The following is a 10,940-nucleotide window of genomic DNA, read 5'->3' as shown; positions in this document are numbered from 1 at the left end:
AGATGGAGACAGTCAAGATGTCGTTCACACTGTGAGTCTCATTGGATAAAATAGGAATCTTTGAGAAAATCACAACATATCTGTGTGTTATTGGGGTGGATGGACTTTGATATATCAAGGCAACGTTTCATTCATGCATTCAATCAACAGAAAATTCATCAAAACAGAGATTTGTCCACTTGAGGTGGCGACAAGTCAGCCTGACCTCATTTAATTCAGTGTCCTGCAGTGAATTGAGGCTCTGATGCTCTCAGACATGTTTGTAGCTCAGTTTCATTGAGCATCACGTCATCTTGTGGTGATTTTGAGTAACTGCATCGAGATCAGCAAGTTTAACAACTTTCGCCTCTTCTTCTTTACTTACAGACTCATACCGGTCAGTGAGAAGAAGTATATTTGTAGTATAATGTCCTCGCATTACACACCACCTCAGCTCATTCAGATTTCCAACGACAAGTGTTCTCCAGTCAGATTTCTTTATAGACTGTGAAGTCTGGGCTGTTTTTTAAACTCACTGACTGCAAGAAAGTTGGCACAACGACTGAAAATGTTTCTCATGTTCCTTTATTAAACTTTCTCAGCCTACAGTAACAAAACAATACTTTGAAAATACACAAAGAATGTGCACACAGGAAACTTCTGTAAATATTGTCCCGCTACAAATATGTTCACCTTCAGTCCCTCCCTCAGTTTGATAATCTTGTGACTTTACCAGTAAACATGCTGTGAAGGAATTCCTTGAAGCAGCTGGTGACGCCTTCGGGCCCAAAGAACAGACATTAGGTAAGGTTTTTCTTCCCTCTCGCTCTGGTTTATATGTAACAGCAGTCTAACTGGGTTCACACAGTTCTGACTGAAGTGTTTACTTGTTATGTGAGATTCAGATTCCAGAGAACAAAGACTATGAAGTTATTGCGAATCTGAAACCACATTACTTGCATTTTAGGCCACTCTGATCTTATGTGTTCTCCTTTGATGGGATAACCAGATACCTTTAAGTTAAAAGCAATTAGGTGTGACACATTTTTGTGTACCTCGCTGTGAGTGTGTTGGGATTTTTGGACAAGAGAGCGTTCACTGCTGGTATGTGTTTAAGTGTCTGTAGTGTGCAGCTGACAACAATGAGGCCAAAATCTGAGAGAACATTTTGTTCTTTATTGGAAACAAAACACCAACAACATCATAGACATAACTTAGGCAGCTTTCTGTAAGAAAACAACGTGTGATAATAAAATAGCGAAGTAAACCACAGGCTAAAAGCTGGCAGGTTATAAAAGTCCAGCGTGACTGCTGTGAGTGTGAAACGCCGTCTTCCTCAGTCCAGTTCCCACCACCCCCCATCCGCTTCCTTTTCTTGAGTCATCCGGGGCAGGGCTGACCAGAGCAGTTCTTCAGCTGGCAGCTTTAGCATGTGTACAGGAACATAAAGCTTGCCAGTGAAGAACTGCTGTGTGTCAGCCATTTGGGGCCGAGGGTGAGGGAGCTGTGGGTGTCAGCCAGCGAGCGTGAGAGTTCAGAACAGACAGCCTGGAGTGATGCACGGCCCGCTCTGAGGCACGAAAGGCGACTCCTTCTGCTTCCTTCTTCTGCTTTAGGTGCACATGTTTCTGCAGAAAGAGAAGAAGAGGTTGTTTAACTTCCCCTCTAAACTCCCTGCTCCAGCAGCGTGGGCATGAGGTGGCCTGCAGCCAGTCACACATGTACAGTAAGTGGGTGCAGTCGAGCCACAGTGTGTGCGATCAGCTGTGAGTAAGTGGGTGAAATGAGCTGATCTGTAAGAACGCCCGAGGAGATGCACACAAGATCATGCGTCAGATTACCGGGAGGGATGCATGCATCAGCAGCTCAGCTCTGCCTCTGCACGCTGTACAGTGCCAGCGAGAAATTCTTAGATATTCTCTTAGTTATGATGCTGAAAAATCACAGACCGGCCTCTTGAAAGATTTTTTTTTTTGTCAGTTACCGTGGTTACAAAGGATGAGCGAGAGGAAATGAAGAGGAGTAGACAGCCTGTACATGAAAGCAGAGATATCCTTTCAGAAGTCCAAAAGAACTATTTGTTTGTGAAGTCTTAAAGTAAATGTGCAGGTGTTTTCCAGGGAGGAAACCTGCAGCTACACCTGATCTATATTTTTTTGCAGCCGTTTGAAAACACACTTTATATAAATCTAACTAAGCTGTACATGTAGTCAATGTAGGTAGTAGTTAGTGAAAGTCCGTCTCTGGTTGTTGATTTAACCCCTAAAAATTGTGTAGATGTGACTCTGCACTATTGCTTCCTTAACGATGTGCAGATTTGTAAAGTCCCTGCATCTTTCTTCAACCTTTTATTCCCACTCGCCGCAGCTCGAGCACACCAGCTCACCTACAACTCTGCTCAAACGCTAAAACTGTTCTAAAGTACACAATGACAAGTTGTAATATTGGAGTAATTCAGCCATACATGTTAAAGCTAGAAATTGAGTCTGACAAAGTGTAATAATACAAAAAAAACACAACCTGTATGTTGCCAAGATTGATTCCTTATGTTGTTACGTGTGATGTCTGAATCCATGTTTGCTAGACCGTCATCACTATGCAGCATTTTTAAGGTGGTGTTGACTTTGATTTTGCACATGATATATCTTGCAGCACAAAAAACAGTATATACAGTGTATGTATCGTTTTCCCACTATGCATACTACAGGTCACTCTGCCAAATTTTAAACCTTCGTGGCACCCAGAAGATGACTCTTCCTCTTAGCGCCAACGACATTTATAGAGTTGGGGGAAATATCTCCAGAACTAGTGATCTGCCTCAGCTGTACTAACTAGCAAATGTTAGCACATTGACACATTTTTTTTCTCTCTTTTCATTTCCTCATCTGTTTTAGATTTGTTTTGTGGTTTTGTGTGCCAGTTAGTCATCATCAAAGACATGTAACAGTTTCTTGAAATAAACTCCATCGCAGACATTAAGGTGTGGGCACAGTTTGAAGCTAAAACACGGAAATAAATGTAAAAATAGATATAACATAGCCAGGGTAGACACACAACATTTTAAAACTGCAAATTCACTCAAGTACTGAGCTCAGTACTCCGGTGCAACACTGAGTAACTTTACAGAAGTACTTTCACTTTCTGCTGCGGCATGTTTCAACTCCACTACAACTCAGAGGCAAATACTGTACTTTTTCTAATAATATTATAAATTGAGATAAATCTATGTTGATTCCTGAGGGCAAATTCCCAAACTACCAGGCAAATAAACTCTATAAAGTAGTTAAACCACCTTTACCAGCTCCAACATTAAAGTGATAAATACATACATACAGTGATTCCAATAGAATTTCAATTACTGGACTAAGTGCTTTCAGTTTCAGTAGTTTAAGTATATTTTGATGCTTATGCTGTTGCACTTTTATTTAATTTAAATGCATTTACTTGTAACAGAGTATTTATATACTGTGGTTTTGGTATTTTTACTTAAATGTGAGATCTGAGCATTTCTTTCCACGACTGGCAAAGTGACCACTCGAAGCTAAAACAGGTCTGTGCTTTTCCTGCCGTCAAAGAATGTCATCTTATGGTGATCTTGAGATGTTGAGGACATGCTCCACTTGTCTGGCTGACGATGAGTAACGCATGCTGCACATTCCTGCAGTAAGGAGAGTCAGAATAATCTCAGGTATTTGAGAGCCCTGTAGGCTGAACACTGCACAGCAGGTGTCTCTGTGTGGAGGTGGGAGGGTGGTGGTCACAATCAACGGGAAAAAATGAAAAAGATACAGACACAACTGCAGGGAGAAACCATTTTGTCTCACATTTAGTTGAAAGCATCAACCTGAGAGGACCTGAGTCATTTCCATTCAAATACGTGGCAATTAATAGAGAAAATACGCAGGGTGTGCCTAGAAAAACACCCTCTGACAAATTAATCATGACCATTTTTTTTCCTTCTGAAGTGGGTGAGTCAGCAGAAGCGCTGATGGCCTGTTCAGACTTGTGACTGACGTACACTGAAAAATGTATCCACAATCAAATCAGCTGCTCTTATCTTTTCTAAAAGCACTTACAGAAATCTGCCAGTGCTGTGCCAGATTTACACTTGTTCCTCCATCAAATCAAAGTCACATAAATCTTGTGAAAATCAAGAGTTTTTTTTTAATTTTTTTTTTTAAAGGAATGAGTCATGTAGCTGATTTCTAGACTCCAAAATGGCTTCCACTGATTCCAGTAGAGGTTCTGTCCCTCTGCTGTGTTTCAGACGTCTGCAATCAGAGCTGAGGTTTGTTAGTTGACCTCTACCAGGCCTATTAAAACCGGTCCTGCTCTCAGTCTTCCCCTCCCTCTCTCTCTCGTAGGACCCATGACTTGAGAGTTTTGCTGCTTTACACAGCTGGCGACCTCCACACCTCGAGCTTATCTTTTTGTTTGCTTATTCAAAATGAAACATTCAGTGGCACTTAAATGTGGTTGCTGTTACGTACTTTGTGGCAGCTGCTCACCCAGTGCACACAGCAAAAAAAGTTTCGTTTCCACTCTGTGGCCTGCTGCATGTGTCAGTGACCCGTCCTATTGACATCACACACGCACACATATATATGAAGAGTTCATTTGCAAAAACAGATAAGTCCATTTTTGTAGATTTTTTGAAAACATATTTTTTGTTGTTTGCTTGAAAAAATATCAATCAAACTGAAGTTGAGTGGATTTGACTCAGTAGAGAAGACATGACAAAAATACAAATAACTCAAAGTTTGACTGATATTGTCTCAGGTAAACGATGAAAAAAGTGGGTTTTCTGAAGGTTTGTGAAGGTGGAGTTATCGGTTTTTGCAAATGAACTCTTCATATATAGAGTTCCTAAAGTTCTATATTTTTCGCAAAACTACAATATACAAAAGTAATAAATGAGGTTTTCCATCCGTCCATTTTCTTTTGCTCATCCAGGGTCAGATCATGTAGGCAGCAAACTAAGCAGATCACTCAAGACGCACCTTTTCCCAGTTCCTCCTGGGGGATCCAGGCCAGATGAGATACATAATCCTTCCAGTGAGTTCTGGACCAACCCTGGGGTCTTCTCCCACTTCGATGTGCCCAAAAAACCTCCCAAGTAAGATGCCTGAACTACCTCAGCTGGTTTCTTTTGACATGAAAGAGCAGAGACTCTACTTCGAGCTCCTTTACTCTATCAGCTGCTTACATCAGCGTCATCAGTCTTTCGGTTACGACTGGGGGCTCATGACCACTGGTGAGGGTTGTAACATAAATCGACGGGTTAATCAAGAGCTTTGCCTTCTGGCTGAGCTTCATCTCAACCACGACAGTCTGGTACAATGCCTGCATTACTGCTGTCCTCATTTATCCAGATGGATAAGCAAAACCTCATTTATTTAGATGAATTTTGTTCCACTTAAACTCTCATTTGTTTTAAAGATATACCCCTTATGATGGCCACCCATGAGGGTTACAGAGGATTTCTAATTGGTACTGTTAACAAGAAACAAGACTTAAACCCAAACCCAGCGTCCACACTCATGGACTCTCACACTTTGAGGCGTGTTCCCTCTAAATGTGCAAGGACTCAGGGCTGCCCCACTGTCAACCCAACAACTGCATGAGGGTTTTCTCGCAGACATTTTGAGCTCTTTACGCACACTTTCCGTAAATCTGTATTTCTGGAGACTTTGTCGAGGGAATTACCCCCAGTTCACAGCTTTGTGATGTTAAACACAGGGATACCAGGGGAAGCCCAGGAGTAACCAACCCTAGCGTTACAAGAAGAAAGAAGTTTACATATAAGTATAAACACATGGCTTACTGGTGATTCATAGAAAGAACTGTGTGGAGTTGTTTGTCCTTGATGGCATGATGATGAATTCCAAATATGCTTTCCCTGAAGTGGCTTGGCCGTGAGGAAAGTTAAATAAAAAAAGTTCCAAACCCACAATCAAACATGTTTTGGCGTCGTCAAAGTAATGTCATAGGCATGCCATGAAGCGCTTCATTTTTCTTCTTTCTAAAAGTGCTGTCCCATTCCTATTTATACCATCTGAAGCCCTTGCAGCTTCATACACTCGATCACATAACAGGTGACAACAGTTAAGTTTGTGAGGGTTTGTGATTGAGGTTATGTCCACAGCAAGCTCTCAGGAACAGCACTGGGTTGTCTGGTGATTTTATCATAGTGACTAAACTGCATTATGTCAGCCCAAAGGCCATTTCCCCCATACCCAATCACTGGAAAAGGAGCAGTGACTACATTTTTCTGGCCAAACTCAGACAAATGACTAGTTTTATTAGCACATTTCGATCCATTCTGTCTTCTAACATTTGAAACGTGTAGTGAACTCGTACGGATATTTTTGTTTAATTTTTTATTGATTTGTGCGGGAAACCATAAGAAATTCAACCGGCTCAGGTGCCAGGAGTTGTGGCCTCAACTAAGAAAGACGCTGATACATAAGCACTATGGGCCCAAAACTGTCGTAGCATGCGGAACATCCGGATAACTCATGGGTGGAAGCACAGAAATTTTTTTTGAGTAAATTCCAGTTGAAAGAATGAGGTTGCAATCCAGTATCTAGTTCTTCTTTTTACATCCAGAGTCTACAGGCTTGCTTGCACAACTGTAGCTAGCAATTGTAGCTAAATGTTGATATCGTTGTTTAGCGCGTAAGTGTTCTTAGCTTAATGTGCTGACATGCAAGCAGTCATTAGGATTCCTCCTCTGGGCACCACGAATGTCTGCACCAAATTTCGTTGCAATCCATCTCCCATTGACATTACAGGTTGGACCAATGCGGAGGAGCACCAAACTGACAGACCCACATTGACATCCCTTGACACGTGCTGCCAGCATGACAAAGAAAAAAAAAATGCAGCGTGACTGATTGGATGTCACTTTTTGCAGCGGGTGTTGGGGAGGATAAAAAAAAGTGAGCTGCAGTGGATGTGGAACCTCAGCAAAAGAAGGTCATCATTAAGTGAACTGCCTCAGACGCACACTGGCTCATGCTAGTGTTAATTTGAATGCAGTCAGGGAAGAGGACATGCAGTACTAGTCCTCGGGCCACCCACAGGACCACTGACAGTCTTAGCTGTTGATTATGGCTGCCACAACCTCAAACTGAAGCTGAATTAGTTATTTGTTCCATAGCGTGCCACTCCCTCCACAAACAGTGACTCTGTATCTTTACGTTCACAAAGACGAGCAGTGTTGAGCCCTCCGACTCTTTTGCTGTGCCACCCTTTCCCGTATCTCTTCTTCTTCTCCTTTTTTTGTCTTTCCTGACTCGTCTGTCCTCTCCACCCTCTCTCTCGGTCAGATCAGACTGTCCTGCATTCCTGACATTCCAGCTGCGTATGTTAGAAATTCCATCCGGCTGCTGTGGGCTCGCACAGTCTCCTCCACTCCTTCTTTTCCGTCCCTCTGCTTCTCAGCCATCCCCTCTCGATCTACTACATCTGGTCTGCACTGGACGAGGCTTTAGTGTCAGGTTGACCCCCCCCTCCCCTCGTTCTCTTCCTTTCTGTCTGTCTTGGCCTCATCTGAGAAAGGGAGGCAGACAGAGCCACATGACAGGCCGTGTGGAAGGCCTTGAGACAGGCTTTTATACACGGGGCAACAGTGTAAAAAGAGATAACATACAGCCTTAAACACAAAAGACGGAGCTTATCTACGACTGGAGACGTGCATTCTCTGCCACAAAGAAAGAGGAAAAACACGGTGGAGTTGAACAAACAGGATGTCCGAGAGCAGTAGTGTGTCAACAGGAGGGTGTAAATGGCATTTTTAGCTCTTTAGCTGCCTTGGCTACAAGAAAAGCTAAATAAAAAGGAAAATGAGAGGTGAACAGGTCGAAGCGGCTTCAGATGAAGGTGAAGAACAGGAAGAGAAAACGGAAAAGGGGTGGAAGATGCAGAGCAGGCCTGATAGATCCCCTGTCAGAAAGACGGACGGAGCTCTTCGTCATGCTTCGAGCCCACTAGTTTGACCTTTTCGCTCTGAGGGTCACGCTATTGTGTGAGAATGCGGCATGAGGAGACAAGATAAGATACCTCAATCACTGGTCCGACTTTGGTTTTGCGCCACAGCAGTGGAGCTACGCAAACGTGTGAAAAGAGAGTTACAGATCTGCATATTGCTGCTGCAGCTCGGCGAATGGAAACACATGATAATGAAATGTTCTGCGTCTGTTACATCAATTCAGGTACATTCCTCTGCTGTGGGTGTGGCTCAGCTGGAGAGTGTTTACTGCCCCAGATTGTAGTCTGTAATATAGACTGATCATTTTAGACTGGGAATGGGGACAAAGACAGGGAAAGGGCGGTGGCTTTGGCAGCACTGATCATAGTGCAGAGAGCCTCTTCTGACGCTCTGCTGCTTGCTGGACTTTAAAGGCTATCTGACTTTAACCCCGAGATCGCAACAAATAAAGGGTGTAGGTTGTGTTGGTTGCTAAAAGGAATGGCTGAGTGCCATTCTGAATTCATGGCACTGCCGGGAAATGGTAATGTGCTGTATGAGGCCTGTAAGCCTGTCCTCAGGCAGTCGGTGCCATTTTGTTTAAAAGAACTGGATTTTTTTCTTTTTAAATGAACCTACGTAACACATCCCTTCTTGCCCCATCTTCTCTTGACAAGGCACGCAATAGGAATGAAGGGTGTAACCCAAGTTGAGCAAGATGGCTCCACTTCTGCAAATGTAGGCAATAAAACAGCACAGGGGAGGCTGCTGATTTTTTCCTGGATGCGACGCAAACAACACATGTAGACAAGATGAGCTGCATTTTAACTGACATCCTGTTGTTGCCATGTGATCCTCATTGACAGGGTGGCTTATGTCACACTCTGGGTTGCAATGGCACAAATGCAGCTCGTGACACAGTCTATTGCGCATTCCTACCGGCACACTGAACTCTGCCTGTACAATTATGTAAGACAGGCTCCATCGCAGTAACATACACTACAGTAAGCCTTCCCCCTCTAACTATTCCTCCAGGAGAAACACTACTTATACATAAATGCACTTTCCTTTTAAGATGTTTTATTCAAGTGCAAAAGCCTATAAAGAACTGTGTATATGAGATGAGGACATTTGAGAGCTGCAAAAGGAGGCCTGGATACTTTGTTACGTCACCTGCTTTGAGAATGTTTTACTGGTCTTAACAAACATCCAGAGGAATATACGCGTTCATACACTTATCTTTCATTTGAGGAATCTTCCATCTCTGCCAAAAGACTGCTGGTGTCACTGCATTTCTGAGAAATGACTCGGCCTCATTTATCACCCTGATTTTCACCTATCCCCTACTTGAGCACAGGCTGTTTTCTCGGCCTGTTATGAACTCAGCAAATTTTAAGAGGCTTTCGATGCTGACACTTCTTGACAAGTTTGGATTATATAAATGCAGACCTCAACTTGCCACTGCAACGTCTCCCTGTAAATCCAACATTTGACATGATGAATGAAGCGAATTCTTTCAAGGCTCCGCCACAAGTTTTCTAGTTTTTCCTGAATGTTCAATATGGCAGTCATGACGCATAATTTACAAAGGTTAATGTAAAAACACATCTTTTTAGCACCGATGACATGCTGTCTGTGTGGTCTGCATGCTCTTCTGTTTGCCTCCGCATTATTCAGATTTAATTCTGACTTTTTTTTTTTGCACATTTTATGCAGTCTTTAAGCTTTTACAAAACACTCCAAGAGGCACTTTAACAAAGCCTCTCCCTTTAATTTCACTGACAGTCATTCAAATGTAAGTTAAATGCCTGCTGACTCTGGTGGGGTGGCCAAATGTCAAATTTTCTAAGGTGCCCATAAATCCTATGAGCTCCCCTGTGTCAGTGGGCCTGGATCCACAGACAGGCCTTCAGCCAGAACTCCTATAACACCAAATCTATATCCACCAGAATCTGACGACGGCAAAATGTGCAGAAAAAACTGCAATCTGACCTGCAGAGGAGGTTTTTTTTTTCTTTTTCTTTTTTCTTACTTGAATAAAGTCATGTAAAGGACGGTTTCCCAGTTGCCATTTCCACGCAAACTGGGTCATCACGCCGCCACGGGCTAAATCAGGCTGACAGGAACAAGCATTTCGCCAGCAGAGACACACAGACGAGCCTGACGGCCGCTAAGTAACGCGCCCCACCTTGACCACCGGCCGGGTCGCTCCTGCCTCGAGCCTCCGACGCAGCTGCACGGTCCGGCGGAGTTCAGGCTGCCTCGCCCACCGCTCTTCTGAGTCCCGAGGCTTCCAGCGGGGTGTGTCGTCCTCTGTGGATTTGGTTTTTACGTCCACGGTGTGATGAGCTTTGACAAGAGTCTGGAGCCTTTTTATCGCAACGGCGGAGGAGAAGGCAGCGCAGGACTTCAGCCCCTTTTACACAACTCCTGCCCCGGTCCTCCCTCTCTCTCTCTCTCTCTCTCTCTCTCTCTCGCTCTCTCTCTCTCTCTCCAACACACACACCCAAAGACAGACACACACCCGGCTTCACCACTCCGATCAGCTGGCAGCGTCATGACGTAGGCAGCACGAGCAGCGGACGTCAGAGACTGCGCGGCGCTGACGTGTACGCGCAGGTTGCATGCCATGAGGCAGCAGATTGACCTGTTTATTACAATTCACATTCACATAAGAGACTTATATCAGCAGCAGCAGCGTTCAGCTCCGTTACTGAAGTGAAAGTACTAATACCACTCCGTAAAAATACGACAAGGTCTGTATTAAATATTACAGAACCATAATCACGGAAATGCACTTTAAGTATCCATGTAAAAGTACTCCATGCAGACATATGGTCCTTGTGACTGTTGTACTGTTACATCACATTGGATTATTATTGCTCATGCATTAATTTAAAATCAGGGCTTTACTGCCCTAGCTGTATGACACTGAGTCTTGTATGTACTGCAACTAATTATAATGTTCTTTATACATTAGTATTATGAT

General features: G+C 43.5%; 1 long non-coding RNA gene across 1 annotated transcript; it reads right to left on the bottom strand.

Moving 5' to 3' along the window:
• Positions 1-1,133: 1,133 nt before the first annotated feature.
• Positions 1,134-10,431, bottom strand: LOC103362289 (uncharacterized). The gene is made up of 2 exons (XR_520456.1): positions 10,140-10,431; positions 1,134-1,607 (listed from the first exon to the last, which is right to left on the bottom strand). It is a non-coding gene; the product is annotated as an uncharacterized LOC103362289 (long non-coding RNA).
• Positions 10,432-10,940: the final 509 nt, after the last annotated feature.

The sequence above is a fragment of the Stegastes partitus genome, unplaced genomic scaffold (assembly GCF_000690725.1).
Source record: "Stegastes partitus isolate 25-593 unplaced genomic scaffold, Stegastes_partitus-1.0.2 Scaffold567, whole genome shotgun sequence".
In the NCBI taxonomy this organism is placed as follows: domain Eukaryota; kingdom Metazoa; phylum Chordata; class Actinopteri; family Pomacentridae; genus Stegastes; species Stegastes partitus.
The sequence above is the reverse complement of the archived record's forward strand: the minus strand, read 5'-3'. Positions and strand labels throughout refer to the sequence as shown.